Source organism: Sphaerodactylus townsendi, linkage group LG07 (assembly GCF_021028975.2).
Source record: "Sphaerodactylus townsendi isolate TG3544 linkage group LG07, MPM_Stown_v2.3, whole genome shotgun sequence".
NCBI classification, from domain to species: domain Eukaryota; kingdom Metazoa; phylum Chordata; class Lepidosauria; order Squamata; family Sphaerodactylidae; genus Sphaerodactylus; species Sphaerodactylus townsendi.
In genome coordinates, this window is record NC_059431.1 from 2,258,968 (window position 1) to 2,281,300 (window position 22,333).

At 48.7% G+C, this 22,333-nt stretch overlaps 1 long non-coding RNA gene across 1 annotated transcript in view; it reads left to right on the forward strand.

Annotated features, from left to right (window-relative positions):
* Positions 1 to 22,333, forward strand: part of LOC125436033 — a 126,271-nt gene that overhangs the window by 98,405 nt on the left and 5,533 nt on the right. Inside the window, exon 2 of the long non-coding RNA XR_007244978.1 lies at positions 3,320 to 3,429. This is a non-coding gene — a long non-coding RNA (uncharacterized LOC125436033). The remainder of the gene's footprint in view (positions 1 to 3,319; positions 3,430 to 22,333) is intronic.

Genomic DNA, 22,333 nt, shown 5'->3' on the forward strand with positions numbered 1-22,333 from the left:
ATTTCCACCTCCCGACATAGCCTTTGGCAGATCTGCTTGGCTGTCCCAGAATAGTAGTCGCCTACCTTACAGGTGTGTGGGGGGGGGGGGCACAGGCTGTAAAAGTGCATAAGAATTGGTGGAGTCTCTGCAGCTTGGCTTGGATGGGCAACGAGGATGCTTGAAGGATTGGAGCACCTTCCTTATGAGGAGAGGCTGCAGCGTTTGGGACTCTTTAGTTTGGAGAGGAGACGTCTGAGGGGGGATAGGATTGAAGTCTGTAAAATTATGCATGGGGTAGAAAATGTGGACAGAGAGAAATTTTTCTCTCTTTCTCACAATACTAGAACCAGGGGGCATCCATTGAAAATGCTTGGGGGGAAGAATTAGGACTAATAAAATGAAACACTTCTTCACGCAACATGCGATTGGTGTTTGGAATATGCTGCCACAGGAGGTGGTGATGGCCACTCACCTGGATAGCTTTAAAAGGGGCTTGGACAGATTTATGGAGGAGAAGTCGATCTATGGCTACCCATCTTGATCCTCCTTGATCTGAGATTGCAAATGCCTTAACAGACCAGGTGCTCGGGAGCAACAGCCACAGAAGGCCATTGCTTTCACCTCCTGCCTGTGAGCTCCCAAAGGCACCTGGTGGGCCACTGCGAGTAGCAGAGAGCTGGACTAGATGGACTCTGGTCTGATCCAGCAGGCTTGTTCTTATGTTCTTATGGATGTGGGAAATGCAGGCCTGAATCTGTGCCTTGTTGGAGGGGCCGTGATGTTGCTGTCCTTTCCTGTTGTAAGGATGGGAAGCGCAGAAGGGGGCTCAGAAATGCTCTGCGCAGAAAAAAAACGTGTGCCGTGTTAAGGTCCTTGGTGCTTGTGTAACCCCCATGCCCAGAATGGGTTGGCCCAGAATGGGTTGACCCAGTAAGGGGTGGAGACTCGGAGCAGCAGAGAGGCTGAAAGAGCTCTTTTGCAGAAGAACAAGGCTACCAGACTCGGACCTTGATTTCTATAAGCCCTTAACACCTTGTTAAGGTAATTGCAATATTGTAGGGAACTACTGGGAAGGTAGTTGTTGTTTTTGCTATGTTGTAAATGTTGGAGTTTATTGTTTCAGGGTTTCTTTTTTTGTGGTTGTAATGGGTGAGAGTTCTCCTGGAAACCTTCATCATGTTGCAACCTGTTCATCAAGCCCTTGGAGTCTTCAGGAGCCAGCCAACTTGCAAAGAAGAATTTGGACTTGGCAATATCAGTAGACTGTAAATAGAAGGACTTGAAATGCAACCTGAACAGGACCTTGAATTGTAACGTTAAATGTTGATGTTTTAAAAGTGTTAATTGTAAAGAAAAGTAAACCATTTTGTTGTTTAAAAATTGTTGTTGCAACTCATTCCAAGTGCTGCCCCACAGAACCCACAGCTGAGGTTACACTTGCTCTTTGGGATTTGGCCCGAATACTCTTTCTGACACAGCTGGCTTCGTTTGTTTTCCAGGAGTTTTCATTTCTGAAGACAACCCGCAGTGCCACCTGTTCAAAAATGTCTCCGGGTCCTACAGAAGCAGCTGTATTCTTGAGCTTTTGCTAAGGGATGACGGTTGCTTTGTCTTCTCGACAAATTGTGGTCTCTTTTATGTGACTGAGACTACAAGTACATACTTTGGGAGCAAATCCTTTCGCGTCGTTTATCCATCTTTTAATTGTTTGGGATTGTTTTAAATAGGTTTGCACTATATGCAGCCTTGGGCAAAATTGAGAAAGCGTGAGGAAAACCTTATGGAGCATTTTAAAAAGTATTACTGGCCAAAAACCAAAATGAAAAAATTGGGCAAAACCCCACCTCAACAGGGGCCTTTACATGTGGCTAGATCCCTGCAGCTTCAAAAAGAATTGGCCGGGGAGCCTTTGTTTCAGGGAATGTCCGGCATTATTTGTTTGCAGTGGGGCAGGCATTACCCATCGCCTGGCATTTTGCTTTTGTCCAGGGGGCGATGTTTTGTGGGTTCTCTATTGTGCATGCCAATATAATCTTTAATTTCATCTTTAATCTTATCAATAGAGTAATATGTCAATCAGTAGATCCTTACCACCTATGGGACCTCCTCCCCTCCCTTTTGAGAGGGTTTTAATAAGGATTTGTCACGGACGCTGTTTTTATATGCTGATTGTTTTATATGCTGATTGTTCTCTTTAAATGATTTTAATTGTATCTGTTTTAATCTGTTGTTCACCGCCCAGAGCCCTTCGGGGGTAGGGCGGTATAAAAAACTCAAAAATAAATAAATAAAATAAAGTAGATCAACATAAAAAAATGAACTATTGAAGTCTCGAATACGGCATCTGTACGTGTTGCCAGAACACTGGTTGTCTTTTATGGTGGGAAGAGAGGGGCGCAGCACTGGCGACGTGCAAACGGCAAAACCACTCAAGGATAACATGAACTACCGCTTGCTAAGCTCCCCAAGTTCACGACCATCTGTCTCCCAATGTGCTGTAAACCCAAACGTCAAGACCGAGGGGGTTTTCCTGGTGTGGTCTGGAGTCACTGGTCGCTTGTGTATAAAACTTCGAGGCCGGAGACATCCCTGCTTGTTGATCAAACGCAGGGACAAACTCGGTGATTGGACTGATTGACTAGCCACAGATTGGACTGATTGGACTGATTATTTTTACATTTTTTTAGTATTAGCGTCGATTTATCAATCGATCGGTATGGTTATTTAATTTGTTTTAAAGGTCTAAAGATATGCAAAAATGGGGAGGCCGTGGGCAATAGAAACGATATGGCAGGACAAGAAGTGGGAAGGAGTTGGCGACGGAGAAGGGCGAGGGGGGAGCGTGCTAAGCAGCTAGAGGGCGGGCAGGGTGGAGATCATTGTTCAGAGGTCAACTTCCATGTTAGCTTCAGGATGTTCATGGACTACAAACCCCATCCCAATTGGCCATGCTGGCAGGCACTGATGGGAATTGTAGTCCATGAACATCTGGAGAGCCGCAGGTTGCAGACCCCTGGACTAAGCTGTGCCCACTGGAAAATCTGCCTCCTCTGGCAGCAAAGCAAAATTAGAATCAGGCTCTAAGTGGGTTTGCTTGCTGCGGAGGGAGTGGAAAGTGAAAGCAGGGCTGGAGGAATATATTTGCACCAGAAATCTTGCCGCGGTGGACATTTGCCTCTACCACACAGCAAACACCTTGTGCATAATCAGCCAATGATAATGCAATCATATGTAGTCCTTGTAAGTCCATCGAAGGTGTTCATAAGGAAATGCGGGAACGCGTCTATAGAAATATTGGCACTTGACAAATTCCTTCTCTCTCTCTCTCTCTCGGTAGAAAGCCCTGGATTTGGAAGGAAAGTCCCCAGGACAGGCCAACTCTGGAGCGGCTGAGAAGAGTTTGATGAGACACCGGGGCAGCCTCTTGACACCTGGAACAGCAGAGAGGTAGGAGACGTGTGATTTATCGTGAAAGGCTTTCTTGATGGATGGGAGCGGCTCGCGCCCTGCAGCGGGTGCATCGGTTTCTGGATGCAAAAACTTGAACATGCGCTTGTTTGCATTTCGAAGGGCAGGACTGTTGGGAAGAAGAGACAAAGCTCTTACTGACTCAAAATGCATTCTGAAATCTCTCTTGTCAGCGGCTGTATACAAAATAATTGCTTCGACTTTGTGAGATTATATTGCTGCGATAGCCAGCCCGATTTGCATACCGCGAAGCTCTCAGTAGCTCAGCCTTTGAGTGAGGCGTCGTCCTCAGTCCTCACGATAGTGCTTTGGAAGGACATGTGAATATTGATGACAGTGGCAGAACTCCAGAGGGGACTGGGAATCATCCAAATGTTCAGTCGAATTTTATCTAGTGGCCCCTTCTTATAGAGCATTGTGCTGGTGCCCGCTGGTGTCTTTTCTCGAGTCTTCTGTTTTTAGAAAGTGGGTGGTGCTAAATGAAGTTCTGCCCAGTGAGACTTCTGATTGGCCACTGGATATTTGATCTGCAGTGCAGATTTTTGAATATGTTGCTGCTTCCACAGCACAAAGTTGTTTGTTGTGTTATTAAAGGTTAGTGGTGGCAGCCATTTTGACAGCATTCCAAAGGTTCCTGCAGGCTCGAAAAGGCTTGGTGGCTTCTAATGGGTGAGCTCTCTGATCTTCTAATGGGTGAGCTCTCTGATCTTTCATTGCCTCTCCCATCGTGATGTTATAGTGATGTCATCTGAGTCATCATGACCAATGATGATGTCATGGCAGTACTGGAGAGACTTGGAGGCTGTTCAAATGACCGTGCTTTGGAAGGTCGTGTGAAAATGGTTGATAGTGACCGAACTCCAAAGGGGACTTGGAACCAGGCAAAAGTTCACTTGAATTTTATCTGAGGACTGTCTGATTTGTGTTCCAGCGCCTGACTCTTGACATTTTAAAATTGGCAGAAATGCATGGCAGTCTTGAAGCTCATTTGCTAACAAATGGGACAGTGTATTGTCGAAGGGTTTCATGGCCGGATTCAACTGGTTGTTGTGGGCTTTCTGGGCTGTGTGGCCGTGGTCTGGTGGATTTTGTTCCTAACGTTTCGCCTGCATCTGTGGCAGCCACAGATGCAGGCGAAACGTTAGGAACAAGATCTACCAGACCATGGCCACACAGCCCTGAAAACCCACAACAACCGAACAGGAAAATATTATCTCAGATGAACTGTGATGGAATTTCATTGTTTTTTTTGACATTCCGGTTCATGACGGTGGCTGTTCTTTAATGCCTTCATCTGGAAAGCACTTTTTAAAAAACAGCGTGGCCTGCGTGTGCGACTTTTATTTGAGCCATTTTGTTTTCCGCGCAAAGGTGCCGTTTGGAAAGCGTTTCCACAAATCCCTTGCAAGACCTGATGAAAAAACCGTGCCTGATTCAAAGCATTAGACTCTCTGCCGTTTTGAAATAGTAGGAGAGGAACAGAAGAGAAAATTGCCAGAGAATAAAGCTGTTTGCTCTTCTAACTTCAATATTAGGCTACTATTAAAATCGCGACAGACTGTTTTTGTGGCTGGGGGCAGAGGCCGCGCGGAATGGGTCATCCTCTCCCCCCCTCCCCACGTTTTCCTGACTTGGAAGTCTGCACGAGGGGATTCTACTCTCTGTTTGAAAGCAACCTGCTGCAGTCTTTAGTGTTTTTCAAAAGACCTGTTTGCTGGAGCAGGGCCAGAGATGCCTGTTTGTCGGCAGAGTTGACATTTGTGCTGGACTCGGCTGCTCCGGGGATTGAATCAGAAGTCTGGGGATTGAATTGGAAGACGGGGGCGCATCTGTTTGTTTTTTATAGAGCTGGGCGCTGGCTCTCTCTTTCCCCCTCTGTAAAAGTATCCCACTGGGATGCAAGGACTGTTTGCCTAAGAGACGGGTGGGCTGCTGTCACCTTCTTGTTGCTCTGGCTTTTGGCTGGCGAGCTCTCTGCTGTGTGGGGGGGCGTGTGGGAGGCCCCCAGTCTACAGCAAATAATGCAGCAGAGGCTTGGGGTTCAGTCACTGTAGGGCACATGGCTTGGCCTTCATGTGATCATTCAGTAGGTGCAGAACTTGCACTGGTTGCCACCAAGTGATAGTTACCCCTTGACACTGCCACCGAGTGATAGCTACCCTCTAGCTCAGGGGTCTGCCACCTGTGGCTCTCCAGATGTTCATGGACTACAAACCCCATGGCCAATTGGCCATCCTGGCAGGGGCTGATGGGAATTGTAGTCCATGAACATCTGGAGAGCCACAGGTGGCAGACCCCTGAGCTAGCTGATATGCAAGGAGAGGTCAGGTCTGGTTGAGCAGAGTCATAAGAGCTACATGGAGGGATTAAATCAGAAGTCATCTACTCCAGCCTCAGGTTCCCCACTGGAGAGGTTTCAAGAGGGCATGGATCTGCCCGCCATCCATCTCTGGTCCTCTGAGATGAGTCACCAGATGCATTGAGGTGATTAAAGCATGTTGTACTGAATAGTTAAGTGTACTTTTATCTGGTGGACTGGGTTTTTTTCCTTGCTCCTCCACATGAAGCCTGCTGGGTGACCTTGGGCCAGTCACAGTTCTCTCAGAATTCTCTCAGCCCCACCTGCCTCACAAGGTGTGGGGAGAGGAAGGGAAAGGAGCTTGTAAACTGCTTTGAGACTTCTTATGGTTGGGAAAAGCAGAGTATAAATCCAAACTCTTCTACTCATCTAAAGTGTCAGACTAGAATCTGTTAGACCTGGGTTTCGATCCCTAATTGGACCCAAAGCTACCTGGGGGGTTCTTGGGCAGGTCCCCCATAGCCTGACCTACCTCACCAGATTGTTGTTGGGAAAATAAAGTGGGGGAGGAGAACGGAGGACTCTGTGCTGAGTATCTTGCAAGGGGGGGGGGGGAGGATCCAAGAAGAAGAAGGAGGAGGAGGAGGAGGAGGAGGAGGAGTTTGAGGAGGAGTTTGGATTTCTATCCCCCCTTTCTCTCCTGCAGGAGACTCAAAGGGGCTGACAATCTCCTTGCCCTTCCCCCCTCACAACAAACACCCTGTGAGGTAGGCGGGGCTGAGAGAGCTCCGAGAAGCTGTGACTAGCCCAAGGTCACCCAGCTGGCGTGTGTGGGAGTGTACAGGCTAGTCTGAATTCCCTAGATGAACCTCCACAGCTCAGGCGGCAGAGCAGGGAATCAAACCCGGTTCCTCCAGATTAGATACACGAGCTCTTAACCTCCTACGCCACTGCTGCTCTTGGTAGGGCACACGTGGTAGGGCACACGTGGCTCCCCCTCCACCTCTTTGGGTTCTCTGTCTTCCGGCGCCCCCCACATCCGGCACCCTTTTCCTTGCCTCCAGCAGCGTCCAGCTTCCCTCTCTGGCCTGTGGCCGCCCATCTTTCTTCCTCCCTTGATTTGTGGAGCGGCTCCAGCACTCGGTACATGGCTAATAATAGCAATTACCGTTACACGTTGGCTACAAGGTACGGCAGCGGTAATGGGATCCAGAGGGACGAAATTAAAGCGATATAATATGCTAAGATAAATTAACGTTGTAAAATTAGCCACGGGTCTAGTCGGAGATCTGACAAACGTCTCACGGCTTTGTTACGAGCCAGGCTCGGCTCAATTGGATTAGTGGCCCAGAACAAGAGAGGCAGGAGAGAGCCGGGGGGGGGGGGAGGGGTGGATTTGGGGGAGGGTCTCTGTGCCCACCTGCTAGCAGTTAGCAATCCTTGTTTGTTCTTTCGACTTGGCAACGGGCTTCCAACCCTGGGTTCTCTATGACCTGAAGCCCAAATTTCTGCTCTCTTGCCCTAGCCTAGGAACAGATGGGGCCAGCTGGCAGAGGATGTCGAAGAGAGGATATGGCGAACCTTTGGCACTCCAGATGTTATGGACTACAATTCCCATCAGCCCCTGCCAGCATGGCCAATTGACCATGCTGGCCGGGGCTGATGGGAATTGTAGTCCATAACATCTGGAGTGCCAAAGGTTCGCCACCACGGGCATATCAAAAAGGATATTGAAGAGATAGAAAAAGTGCAGAGAAGGGCAACGAGGATGATTGAGGGACTGGAGCACCTTCCCTATGAGGAGAGGCTGCAGCGTTTGGGACTCTTTAGTTTGGAGAGGAGGCAGCTGAGGGGGGATAGGATTGAAGTCTATACAATTATGCATGAGGTAGAAAATGTCGACAGAGAGAAATTGTTCTCTCTTTCTCACGATACTAGAACCAGGGGGCATCCATTGAAAATGCTGGGGGAAAGAATTAGGACTGATAAAAGGAAACACTTCTTCACGCAACGTGTGATTGGTGTTTGGAATATGCTGCCACAGGAGGTGGTGATGGCCACTAGCCTGGATAGCTTCAAAAGGGGCTTGGACAGATTGATGGAGGAGAAGTCGATTTATGGCTACCCATCTTGATCCTCCTTGACCTGAGATTGCAAATGCCTTAACAGACCAGGTGCTCGGGAGCAACAGCCGCAGAAGGCCATTGCTTTCACCTCCTGCAGGTGAGCTCCCAAAGGCACCTGGTGGGCCACTGCGAGTAGCAGAGAGCTGGACTAGATGGACTCTGGTCTGATCCAGCTGGCTTGTTCTTATGTTCTTATGTTCTTAGAGGCCAGAAGGCCGGCTGTTGTGGGTTTTACAGGCTGCGTGCCTGTGGTCTGGTAGTTTTTGCTCCTAGGAGTGTGGTGTCAAGATCGAGGGATGTAATAGTACCTCTCTATTCTGCATTGGTTAGACCTCACCCGGAATATTGTGTCCAGTTCTGGGCACTGCAATTCAAGAAGGATATCGACAAGCTGAAACGGGTCCAGAGGAGGGCAACCAAAATGGTCAAAGGTCTGGAGTCCATGCCCTATGAGGAGAGACTTTTAGGGAGCTGGGGATGTTTAGTTTGGTGAAGAGAAGGTGAAGAGGGGACACGATAGCCATGTTTAGATATTGGAAGGGATGTCATGTTGGTGAGGGAGCAAGCTTGTTTTCTGCTGCTCCAGAGACTAGGACCAGGAGTCATGGGTTCAAGGTGAAGGAAAAGAGATTCCACCAAAACATCAGGAAAAACTTCCTGACAGTCAGGGCTGTTCGACAGTGGAATGCACTCCCTCGGAGTGTGATGGAGTCTCCTTCTTTTGAGGTTTTTAAAGAGGGGCTGGATGGCCATCTGTCAAGAGTGCATTGATTGTGTGTTCCTGCCTTGCAGGGGGTTGGACTTGAGGGCTCTTGGGGTCTCTTCCAACTCTATGATTCTATCAATCTAACGTTTTGCTTGCATCTGTGGCTGGCATCTACGAAGGCATGTCACAGTGAGAACCTGGACAACTTTTGCCAGTTGAATCCACCTCATTGAGCTAAGAGGACCAGCGACTGTCTTATTCACAGCTCTGGGTACGTCGGAGAGTCTCAGAGTGCCTGTCAAGCCCTACCAACGTGCCCCCCCTCCCGAACAAATGAGGGGCAACTGGGCAGGCGTGCTCCCAGCTACAGGCGACAAGTGAGGGGCCAGTGACGGATCTTGCCGCGTGGCGCAAGGCAACGGAAGGCAGGCGACCTACCTTTTGTTCAGTAATGTGGAGCAGCAATTCCCCATCGCCGTGGCCGAGTTGAGCCGCTGCTATTTTTAAGTCTGTGGTCCTTGTGGAGCATTGGAGTGGTGAGTCGCCCTGGTTACCCACAGCTCCCTCCGGAAGCAGCCTCATCCTCTGGGCCCCCCTGCCGTGCTGGAAGGGCTCCAGCAGTGTGCCTCTGCGTTAACCCCTGTGGTGCCAGTCATCTCCAAAGCAGCTGCAGGCATCAGCACAGCCGGGGCTTGGATGGGTTGGCTCTTGCTGGGCAACGGAAGCAGAAACTTTACAGTCGGAAGCAGTGTCGTGTGATACGGGGCCTTCTGTGTGTTCAGATGGAAGTGTCCGGGGTGGCAACAGACGTCAGAACTGGCCAGGCAGGATCTGACGATGATAGGATGATCATAAGAACATAAGAACTTGCCTTCTGGATCAGACCAGAGTCCATCTAGTCCAGCTCTCTGCTACTCGCAGTGGCCCACCAGGTGCCTTTGGGAGCTCATATGCAGGATGTGAAAGCAATGGCCTTCTGCTGCTGCTGCTCCCGAGCACCTGGACTGTTAAGGCATTTGCAACCTGAGATCAAGGAGGATCAAGATTGGTAGCCATAGATTGACTTCTCCTCCATAAATCTGTCCAAGCCCCTTTTAAAGCTTTCCAGGTGAGTGGCCATCACCACCTCCTGTGGCAGCATATTCCAAACACCAATCACACGTTGTGTGAAGAAGTGTTTCCTTTTATGAGTCCTAATTCTCCCCCCCACCCCCAGCATTTTCAATGGATGCCCCCTGGTTCTAGTATTGTGAGAAAGAGAGAAAAATTCCTCTCTGTCAACATTTTCTTCCCCATGCATACTTTTATAGACTTCAATCCTATCCCCCCTCAGACTTTTCCTCTCCAAACTAAAGAGTCCCAAACACTGAGATCCAGTGGATCACAGCAGGATCCCTCACTCAGAGATCTCCTGTGCCATTTCTGGCTTTCAATGAGGACCGCCAACTATCCAAGCTTGACCCAGGCAGTGTCCCTTCCTAGAAGCCGCAGGGATCCGTCTTTGGCGTATCCTTTCTTGACTGACTCCACAGTTCCCTGTCTGAGACCTCATTTTCATCTCCTTGACTGGCATAAAATAAATACCTAAGATCTACGCGTTGCCTTTTGAATTTAACACAGCATTTTAAAAATAAAAGCCATCTGGAGTATAAAATATAAAACAGATACAGGGATAATAATATTAGTAGCAGCAGCCTGTCAGAGCTTTTCGTGAGGTGATTTTACGGCACCACTCAGCGATGCTGCCCATTGCTCAGCTATATCGGGCATGCGATCGTTCAGTCGGAATGAGAGTCTGAAAGTATCAGGAGTGTGTATCTCAGTTGTCGTAATGGGACCTCTGCCATATCTCCTCTTACTCATCTTTTCTCTATGCTACGCAGCTAGGAAGTGCAGAAGTAAATCCAGAGTCCCCGTCAGGCCTGCCAGCTCGGTCTGTTTCTCCCCCACCACCCAGTGACCACATGTGGAAGAACCACTCCTTGCTGTCGGGTCTTGGCCAGTGGTGGGATCCAAAAATTTTAGTAACAGGTTCCCATGGTGGTGGGATTCAAACTGTGGCGTAGCACCAATGGGGCTGGGCTGGGCACGACGGGGGCGTGGCCGGGCATTCCGGGGGCGGGGCATTCCTGGGCGGGCCTGTGGCAATGACGCCGGTCCTTGGGCGGGAAACGAATGCACGCAGGCGCAGGCTGCCACACACGTCGGTGCACCTCCGGCTAGACTGCTTCAAGTCCTGCGCGCTACTGCTGAGAGGAGGGGCATAACGAAGGCAAAACTCACATGGCAAAATCACCCATTAGTAACCCCCTCGCGGCACACACAAATAATTAGTAACCTACTCTCAGGAGCCTGTGAGAACCTGCTGGATCCCACCTCTGGTCTTGGCCCGTTGCTCGAGAAGCTGCCCTCCAAAGAGTTCCAGCCGCTTGGCTGCTTGTGGGACCCATCCTAGGTGACTGAAAACCTGGGGCTTCTACCCCTCTTGGCAGGCCAGCAATCAGTCGCCGCCGCTCACTGCCACAGCTGCCCAACAAATCGCCAACTTGTGCCTGCAGCGCGTGATCCCAGTGTCCCGTGTCCCAGGTGTGAGCGCTCCGACATAGCAGCCAGAGCACAAGGCGGTCTGTAAAACACGTGCGGAGTTGCTGGATCCCGGCTGTTGCCATTTTGTGCATTTTTCTCCCCCTACTAGCACAATGCAGCATTAAGTTTGAAGCCAACCCAAAGATCAGTGGGCAGGCCCAGATGCCCGCCCTGGGTTTGGGCTTCTTGGTGCCTAATTAACAACCCAGTAGGAAGGGCCCAGCTGGAGGCAGAAATAATTCCCCTCCACCCCGCTCTCTGCCCCAAGCAGCACAGTCTTTTTACAGATTTGTAAACGCCGGCTAATTGCTTGTTTAATGGCTGGTGCATTCCGGAGAGTCCTGGGGGGGCCCCGGAATGATTTACATCTTGCTTAATAAAGCATATGATCGGGCCCATTAACAAAAAAATCCCGCAGCCTCTGCAGCACCCGGCACGCCACAACTGTGTTCCCAGCGGCCGATAAGGGCCCCCGCCCCCTCAAACCAGCCAAGGAAAATAGGTCGGAAAGCCAGAAGAGGGAGGGGAGGTGGAGGGAAAGCCCATGGCTGGATGGTTTTCCTCCTTCGTCTCCAAAGTCCATTCTCACTGGATGTGCCTCAGGGTTGTAAATCAGTGGGGCAGCAGTGGCGTAGGAGGTTAAGAGCTCGTGTATCTAATCTGGAGGAACCGGGTTTGGTTCCCAGCTCTGCCGCCTGAGCTGTGGAGGTTCATCTAGGGAATTCAGACTAGCCTGTACACTCCCACACACGCCAGCTGGGTGACCTTGGGCTAGTCACAGCTTCTCGGAGCTCTCTCAGTCCCACCCACCTCACAGGGTGTTTGTTGAGAGGGGGGAAGGGCAAGAAGATTGTAAGCCCCTTTGAGTCTCCTGCAGAAGAAAAAGGGGGGGATATAAATCCAAACTACTCCTCCTCCTCCTCCTCCTCCTCCTCCACCTCCTCCACCTCCTCCTCCTCCTCCTCCTCCTCCTCCTCCTCCTCTTCTTCTTCTTCTTCTTCTTCTTCTTCTTCTTCTTCTTCTTCTTCTTCTTCTTCTTCTTCTTCTTCTTCTTCAGTGAGGGGGACAGAATGAGGGCTCTGAGGAACTTCATGAGCCTTCTTGAGACCCTTATCTTGAGCACGGCCTTGGCTTGAAGGTGCCTGCAATGATCCACGCTGAAGTCACACTGGGAATGTCTTGCCTTGGATCCGCATCCTTGGTGTCCTTTTACCGCTGTGCTATAGAGAGTGTCTTCACCTACTGCATCTGTGTATGGTTCTCCAGTTGCACCGTGGCAGATAGGAAGGCGCTCCAAAGGGTGATCACTCCTGCACAGAGGATGATCGGCTGCCCTCTCCCCTCCTTGGAAGAACTCTATAATTCCCGAAGCCTAAAAAAAGCCCAAAATATTCTGAGAGACCCGTCTCATCCAGCACACTCTCTTTTTGAACTGTGACCATCCGGCAGACGATGCAGGTCTATCAAAACTAGGACCAAGAGGTTTAGAGACAGCTTCTACTCTAGAGCTGTGGCTATGCTGAATTCCGTGGCTTCGTGTTGATGTATTTGGGGCTGTGTAGGGATGGGTGGAGGAAGCGGAAAGTGAGGATGGGGCATGAGTCTGGAATTGTGTGCATCGAGGAATGCTGCTGTAAATTTCGTTGTGCGTGCACAATGACAATAAAATGCTTATTCTTATAAGAACATAAGAACATAAGAACAAGCCAGCTGGATCAGACCAAAGTCCATCTAGTCCAGCTCTCTGCTACTCGCAGTGGCCCACCAGGTGCCTTTGGGAGCTCACATGTAGGATGTGAACGCAATGGCCTTCTGCGGCTGTTGCTCCCGATCACCTGGTCTGTTATGCTTACATAGGGCAAAGGTCTGGGATCCATGCCCTATGGGGAGATTCTTAGGGAGCTGGGGATGTTTTGTTTGGTGAAGAGGTGACATGATAGCCATGTTTCGATATTGGAAGGGGTGTCACGCTGGTGAGGGAACAAGCTTGTCTTCTGCTGCTCCAGAGACTGGGACCAGGTGTAATGGATTCAAGGTGCAGGAAAAGAGACTCCACCTAAACACCAGGAAGAACTTCCTGACCATCAGGGCTGTTTGAGAGTGGAATTCACTGCCTCCAAGAGTGGTGGAGTCTCCTTCTTTGGAGGTTTTGAAAGAGAGTCTGTGGCTGGCCTAGGCTCCTAGTCTCATATCTGATGAGCTGCTGTCCCTTCCTGTGGCCTGTAAAGTCTTTCTTGCTGTTATCGAGAGGGGATCTAGGGTTTCGCCGGCCTCCTCCAAGAGCCGTGCGAGAGGCTCAATAGAATCTTTACCGGCTGTGTTGTATCTCCTAATGCAAGCAGACAGCTTTCCCTGATAAGTCACATCTTTCAGGACCGACGGCGCTCAGTCGTGCCTGGCAAATGACGTTAAGACGTGGCGGCAGGTTTTGTTGGGGGGAAAGGCTGGCTTGTTAGACGGAGTTCTCTCTGGCTCCAAGGGGCAGGCCGAGCTCCAGCGTCAGAGCACAGCGCAGAGTCGGGAACATTTCCCCAGAAATCGGCATGGAGTCTGTGCCAGGAGCAGCAGTGGCGTAGTGGCTAAAAGCAGGTGCACTCTGATCTGGAGGAACTGGGTTTGATTCCCAGCTCTGCCGCTTGAGTTGTGGAGGCTTATCTGGGGAATTCAGATTAGCCTGTGCGTTCCACACGCCAGCTGGGTGACCTTAAGGCTAATCACAGCTTTCCCGAGCTCTGCTCCACCTACCTCACAGGGAGTTGTGAGGGGAAGGAGCAAAAGGAGGTAAGCCCCTTTGAGTCTCCTGCAGGAGAGAAAGGGGGGATATAAATCCAAACTCTTCTTCTTCTTCTTCTTCTTCTTCTTCTTCTTCTTCTTCTTCTTCTTCTTCTTCTTCTTCTTCTTCTTCTTCTTCTTCTTCTTCCCTTCTAAGATAAGTCTGTGTGTTTGGGAGGAAGTTGCTCACGGTCTATATCGGTTTTACTGTGTTTGTATATCAGTTTTACTGTCGTGTCATTTTATCTTTTCATGGGAATTCATTTTTGAGAGGCAGCATAAATGAAGTGCAGTAAACATTTTTTTTCAGGGTTAGCCGGTGTTTTGGGGACACTTTGATCGCTCCCCAGTGAGCAGCAGTGGCGTAGGAGGTTAAGAGCTCGTGTATCTAATCTGGAGGAACCGGGTTTGATTCCCAGCTCTGCCGCCTGAGATGTGGAGGCTTCTCTGGGAAATTCAGATTAGCCTGGGTACTCCCACACACGCCAGCTGGGTGACCTTGGGCTAGTCACAGCTTTCCGGAGCTCTCTCAGCTCCACCCACCTCACAGGGTGTTTGTTGTGAGGGGGGAAAGGCAAGGAGTTTGTCAGCCCCTTTGAGTCTCCTGCAGGAGAGAAAGGGGGGATGTAAATCCAAACTACTCTTCCTCTTCTTCTGTAGCCCCTCCTGGCTTCCTGATTTAAACCAATAAAGCGGTTGGCCCGTGTATGACCTGCGGACAGGCCATGAGCATGGGTTGCGTTCTGAACCCATTCAGTGCCTGACACATTCAGCGCCACAGGTTCTGCAAAGAGATCCCACAAGCGTCTCGCTGACTCCTTCACTCACTTTGCTAAATTGTTGGCAATTACATGAAAAGAAGAGACAGAGTCAGATGTTGGGGAAAGAGGTGGGGGAGAGAGAGAGGGCGGCGGGGGGGGGGGATCAAGGCCTGCGCAGACGGGGCGAATTTATGGATCAGAGATTTACAGGCTGCCGGGATGCTGTATATTTCCCCCGCCGCGACGGTTCATTGCCGCAAATTACCAGGCAAGCAAAGGTTTGCAAGTTGACAGCAGACAACGGCGCTTCGGCATCACAGCGGAGAAGAGTTAAGCTAGGGACGGGAGGGGGCCGCGTGGTGGGGGCTTGCTCAGGAAGAGCAGCGGGAGCCCCCCCGCAGTCTGACTCCTGTTCCACCCTTTTCCTCGTAACCTTTGCTGTCTATTGATCCTGCACCGAGGAAGTGCTTTCTGGGAGGCGGGGGCTGTCTGGGGCACAGCACATCCCTGCCAGAGGTTTTTTCCAGTAGTGGAATTCCCTTCCCAGAGAGGCATCCTTGGTCAGACTGAGGTGGGGGTCACCTGTTCCAGCATCCTGTTTCTATCAGAGGCAATGACAGGAATGAACAGACCAAATTGGCACACGCAGTGGCATAGGAGGTTAAGAGCTCGTGTATCTAATCTGGAGGAACCGGGTTTGATCCCCAGCTCTGCCGCCTGAGCTGTGGAGGCTTATCTGGGGGATTCAGATTCGCCTGTGCACTCCCACACACGCCAGCTGGGTCACCTTGGGCTAGTCACAGTTCTTCGGAGCTCTCTCAGCCCCACCTACCTCACAGGGTGTTTGTTGTGAGGGGGGAAGGGCAAGGAGATTGTAAGCCCCTTTGAGTCTCCTGCAGGAGAGAAAGGGGGGATATAAATCCAAACTCTTCTTCTTCTATAACAATTGTAATAAATAATTCCAACAGCATTTATACAAAGTTATTTTTTCAAATTATTTCTCGTACAAACATCAACACAACTATACTAATACTAACCCTATTCTAACATCCTATTGATGAAAGTAATAAAGTGCAATACATTCACATAAAGTGCCAGTGTTGATATAACAAATCAATGTACAATTTTCATCATTTCATCTGTAAAGTGTGTATTCAAAAGTCCATACGAGACTTCAACTTGATGAGTTCCAAGAAATGTTTACCATTTCCATTTTTTTAATGTGGTTCCCGAATGGAACTTCACAGATTCTCATCACGTATGTTGTCAAATAAATATTCAAAAGTCCATATGAGACTGCACGATGTTCAATTCCAAGGGAAATTTTATGTTTCCATTTTACATGATTCCCGAATGGAACTTCGCAACACAGCTAGTATATCCTGTGCCTCGAGTCCATACATGGATGGTACATTGAAACTGAGAATCCTGTATAGAATCGAACTCGCGTGTGAATGCGTTTTCGAAGGTATCTTCTTCAGTATACCGATTCTCAATAGCTTGATTTTATCCTGGGGTTAACATTTTTATACAGTGTCATCCTTCCCCTAGAGATCATCAGAGGCAAGTCAAGGGCCACTAAAGAGCTCCCAAAAGCGAAGGCAAGAGAACAGCCCTCCCTTACTTGGCACCTGAACATTAGGAAAAACCTCCTGACCGTCAGGGCTGTTCGACAGTGGAATCCGCTGCCTCGGAGTGTGGTGGAGTCTCTTTCTTTGGAGGTTTTTAAACAGAGGCTGTCACACAGAGAGATTTTCCAAACCTTAAAAAGCCGACTTTTAGAACAGGAATACCATGCCTTGTTGGGGCAAGCAAATAAATCATGCTCACCCCTCTCTGTCGGAATAATACCAGAACAGAGGCACATAGCCAAATATCTTGAACTATTAACTGAACCCTAACACCCTAACAGAGATGGATTATCACAAGGGCCAGATCCAATACTTTCCCATTGGCCATTACAAAGGATCGTTATCTATCTATCTATCTATCTATCTATCTATCTATCTATCTATCTATCTATCTATCTATCTATCTATCTATCTATCTATCTATCTATCTATCTATCTATCTACCTACCTACCTACCTACCTACCTACCTACCTACCTACCTACCTACCTACCTACCTACCTACCTACCTACCTACCTACCTACCTACCTACCTACCTACCTACCTACCTACCTACCTACCTACCTGCCTACCTACCTACCTACCTACCTACCTACCTACCTACCTACCTACTTATACTACTGCATTGCTTATTTCGATGCCCTTAGGCCATGCAATTCCTCATCCCCCTCGGCTGGGCTCGAGGCGGCTCACTGTATGCCTGTTCTACCGGACAGCAAATCAAAACAACATAAAACTTAAACAATTTATGGCTACCCATCTTGATCCTCTTTGATCTGAGATTGCAAATGCCTTAACAGTCCAGGTGCTCGGGAGCAGCAGCCGCAGAAGGCCCTTGCTTTCACCTCCTGCATGTGAGCTCCCAAAGGCACCTGGTGGGCCACTGCGAGTAGCAGAGAGCTGGACTAGATGGACTCTGGTCTGATCCAGCAGGCTAGTTCTTATGTTCTTATGTTCTTAAACCCATTAAAACCTATGCAGCAATTATCCATCTCTCTCCAGGATCGGGTTTGTCCACACTGTAAAAACCAAGTGGAGACTCTTGCTCACATTATACTCGACTGTCCGAGATATGTGGGCATTAGGAATTTCTCTCCTGGGCGGGTCTTAGACAAATCTGAAGGAGACTCTGACAATTCTGTTGTGTGGCTTCTGTTAAACAACACAGATGTCGTGCTCTTGGAAAAAGTAGCAAAATTTCTTTTACAAGTGACAGAACTTTCTAAGTAATGTATACTGCTAGATACAGTCTTCCTGTCTGCGCTTTGAATGTACTCTTGATTTGTACTTTATAAATGTCTGGTCACGCTCTCTAGAGCCTATTTTAAAAGCCTAATAAAGGTTGTTGTGTTAACTAAAAAACAGAGGCTGGATGGCCATCTGTCAGGAGTGCTCTGATTGTGTGACCCTGCATGGCAGGGGGTTGGACTGGATGGCCCTTGGGGGTCTCTTCCAACTCTATGAGTCTATGGCCCCTTCCGCACATGCAAAATAATGCATTTTCAAACCATTTTCACAACTGTTTGCAAGTGGATTTTGCCATTCTGCACAGCTTCAAAGAGCACTGAAAGCAGTTTGAAAGTGCATTATTCTGCATGTGCGGGATGAGCCCAAGATTCTCCCCAGTGGGAATCCAGAGTGACAACATTCTTCCTTCTTCCACTTTATCCTCACAACGACCCTGTGAAGTTAGGCCAGGTGGACAGTATGTGATTGGTGCCAGGTCACCCAGAAAGCTTCAATGGCAGAGTGTTTCCCAGATCCTGATCTGACACTCTAACCACTCTACCACACTGTCTCTCCAGTAAGTCTGTCAGTTTTCCCCTCTACAGACTGCCTTCTAATGGGTTGCTAATTTGTGAGAGGGGCTTTTATCCCCTGCCGGGAAAGTTTGATCCGGCCTCTTTGGTGAGGGGCTGTACCAGAGCCTCTTACATGCTAGCTTAATATTAAAAGTCTCTACATAACATGTTCTGAGAAACCTTCAGACAGGTGAAAATTGAGTAACATCAAAGCTGAAATGATTATAAAGAGCCATTATCAAAACATCAAAAGGTGTCCTAAGTAGACATTTTTTAAAGCAAACCAAATTACATTTGATCCTGCTTAACCTAATAAGACATTAATGTCTAATCCACATTTACCTTAACAACATAAACAAAATGGTTTCTGACTCTGACAGCTTCCCTTTGTTGTCTACCAACTCTCTGCTTAATGATCGCACTTAATTTCCCAGCCTGTCATACCTGGCTACTCCATCCTTTAAATGGTTGGAGCTTTGGAACGGTGCCAGTTCTCAGCAACTGTCTCTGCTACAGTCAACAAATCAAAAAATAATTGGATAATGTAGACTGGAAATGCATTTTTTTAAAAAAATAACTACAATGCAGAATTAGGGTCTGATGGCAGTTTACCAACTAACCTGATCAATTTCAGCGAATTCCCCAATGCCAGTATTTTTAGGGCATTTCCACCAAACGTGCATCCATTTTTCTGCTGGCGTGTTGCATTGCCACGCCAGCCGTTGAAATAATTGAATGTTGAAATAATGGTTGAAATAATTAATAGGATAAATGGAATGCATTGTGTCTGGCTCTGCATATTACAATAAAGAATTGCTAAAAGTTTGCTTTCAGGTTAGTGTGAACTGGGAGGGGTAAATGCTCCACTGTGCAAACGTATAGGGGCAAGCGGAATCCTGAAGCACTAACACCGTTCATAAGAACGTAAGTAGACCTTGCTGGGTCAGACCCAAGGCCCACCGGGTGTTCTTTGGTGGTCTTATGGTGGTCAGTCAGGGCCATTGCAGTCTCGTAGCCGGAATTACTGCAGCTTGGGTTCTGAGTAAGCTCTTATAAACTCGCATCATGATCACATTTAACACAGCAGTGACTCATGTTAATCTACATTTTCCCCATCCAAGCGGAGGGAGGTACGTTGGCCGTTTTTGCCTCTTGGTGATAAATAGCAAGTTGGTGGCACGATTTAAGGCTAGGGATGGCCACCTGCAGGTGGGACCCAGAGGGCTCTTGGAATTACACCTTAACTCCAGACTCTCAGAGAATCGGCCTCTGTAGTCTGAAGTTAAGGTGTCATTCCAAGAGCCCTGTGGGTCCCACCCTGCAGGTGGGCATCGTGCCAGAAAATTCTTCCAGAAAATGGATGATTTGGAGGGCGAACTTTATGGCTTTGTAGCCTACCGAGGCTCCTCCCCTCTTCAAGCCCCACCCTCTCCAGGCCCCGCCCCCAAACCTTCTGGGGTTTCCCAGCCCAGATCTGGCAGCCGTCCTTCGTTTTTGCTTTTCCCTAAACTGGAAGAGTTTAAACAAGAGTTTAAACAAGAATTAATAAGGACGTAAGTAGAGCCCTGCTGGGTCAGACCCAAGGCCCACCGGGCGTTCTTTGGTGGTCTTATGTCTACTTGGCCATGAGAAGCTGCGTGGCACATTCCTCTCGTCTTCGGTGGACAGTTTGCCTGTCCGCCAAAGGGATTTCCGTTTGCTCCAATCAGGTGTTCCAAATTGGATTGCAAATACTTTGAATGTTCTGATGAAACTGCCATAAAACTGACCGTTAGACCTAGTACAGGGGTCTGCAACCTGCAGCTCTCCAGATGTTCATTTTTAAAATTTATTTATTTATTTATCATATTTATATACCGCCCTCCCCCAAAGGCTCAGGGCGGTGTCCATCAGTAATACAAACAATTTAAAACATATAATACTACATAAAATACTAAAACTTGCAGATGGCTTCAACCCCTCCCTCCCCCCTTTGGGTACCCACGGAGGACAGATGTTCTTATAGCGAAGTTGAAATCACCAATTGGCCATGCTGGCAGGGGCTGATGGGAATTGCAGTCCATGAACATCTGGAGAGCCGCAGGTTGCAGACCCCTGAGTAAGTTCTCTGTATGCACCAACATGGCGAGTCGCCATGGCATAGCGGTGAAGGGAAGTGGACTCCAATCTGAGAACTGGGTTTGACTCCCCGCTCCTAAACATGAAGCTTTCTGGGTGATCTTGGGCTAGTCACAGTTCTCTCTGAACTCTCTCGGCCTCTCCGGCCTCACAAGGTTCTGTTACGAGGAGAGGAAGGGAAGGCCAATGTAAGCCGCTTGGAGACTCCTTAAAGATTGAGAAAAGTGGGGTATAAATCCAAACTGTTCTTCTAAATGTGGACGTCTGCAGAAAAGTAGTGTGTTGCCTTTAATGTAGTTGATTGGTTTAAATGGTGCATGACCTGACTGTGAATTTAGCCTGTTGGTGGCTGTGGCGTCTGCTTCCTGCCTTGCGGGGTATAAGTCTCACATTTCTGTGGCCTGATGCGGCAACCAATAAAGCCAATTCGATTCTGGGCTGTATCAGTAGGAGTACAGTGTCAAGATCAAGGGATGTGATTGTACCTCTCTATTATCTGCTGCCCTCTCCCCTCCTTGGAAGAGCTCTATAATGCCCGAAGCCTAAAGAAAGCCCAAAATATTCTGAGAGACCCGTCTCATCCAGCACACTCTCTTTTTGAACTGTTACCATCCGGCAGACAATACAGGTCTATCAAAACTAGGACCAAGAGGCTTAGAGACAGCTTCTACTCTAGAGCTGTGGCTATGCTGAACTCCGCGGCTTCGTGTTGATGTGTTTGGGGCTGTGTAGGGATGGGTGGAGGAAGGGGAAAGTGAGGATGGGGTATGAGTCTGAAGTTATGTGCATCGAGGAATGCTGCTGTAAATTTCGTTGTGCGTGCACAATGACAATAAATGCTTATGCTTATGCTATTCTGCATTGGTTAGACCTCACCTGGAATATTGTCTACAGTTCTGGGCACTGCAATTCAAGAAGGATATTGACAAGCTGGAACGGGTCCAGAGGAGGGCAACAAAAATGGTCAACGGTCTGGAGTCCATGCCCTATGAGGAGAGACTTAGGGAGCTGGGGATGTTTAGTTTGGTGAAGAGAAGGTCAAGAGGTGACATGATAGCCATGTTTAGATATTTGAAGGGATGTCGCGTCAGTGAGGGAGCAAGCTTGTTTTCTGCTGCTCCAGAGAGTAGAACCAGGAGTCATGGGTTCAAGGTGAAGGAAAAGAGATTCCACCTAAACATCAGGGGAAAAAGTTCCTGACAGTCAGGGCTGTTCGACAGTCGTAGTGCGGTGGAGTCTCCTTCTTTGGAGGTTTTGAAAGAGAGGCTGGATGCCCATCTGGTGGGCCACTGCAAGTAGCAGAGAGCTGGACTAGATGGACTCTGGTCTGATCCAGCTGGCTTGTTCTTATGTTCTTATCTGTCAGGAGTGCTTTGACTGTGTGTTCCTGCATTGCAGGGGGTTGGACTTGGTGGCCCTTGGGGTCTCTTCCAACTCTATGATTCTGTGGTGGCCCTTGTTGTGGGGCACCCTGAGACCATTGGCCCTCCAGGGCTTTTCCAGGAGGCCTTATTGGACCACCCACCTCTGCCAGTGGGCACTGAGAACAAGCCATTTATTGAGCACCTGAGCTGAGAAAAAATCAAGCCCTCACTGATGTCTCTGCTCCCATTCCAAGGGTTGTGGTCTAGTCCCCTTCTTTGAGAGTTCCACCAAAGTTGCCCAATGGATCACTAAATGATTACTTAGACCAATAGCTTTTTTTTGATATTTGAAGAAGTTCTTAACATTTGATAGGAAAGTGTTTGAGTATAAAAGGGATATTTCTCTGAGTCAGACGGCACACATCTCAGAGGTCAGTCAGGGCCGTTGCAGTCTCGTAGCCGGAATTACTGCAGTCTGAGTAAGCTCTTATAAACTCGCATCATGATCACATTTAACACAGCAGTGACTCATGTTAATCTACATTTTCCCCATCCAAGCGGAGGGAGGTACGTTGGCCGTTTTTGCATCTTGGTGATAAATAGCAAGTTAGTGGCACGATCTAAGGCAGTGGTGGCGAACCTTTGGCACTCCAGATGTTATGGACTACAATTCCCATCAGCCCCTGCCAGCATGCTGGCAGGGGGCTGATGAAGTATA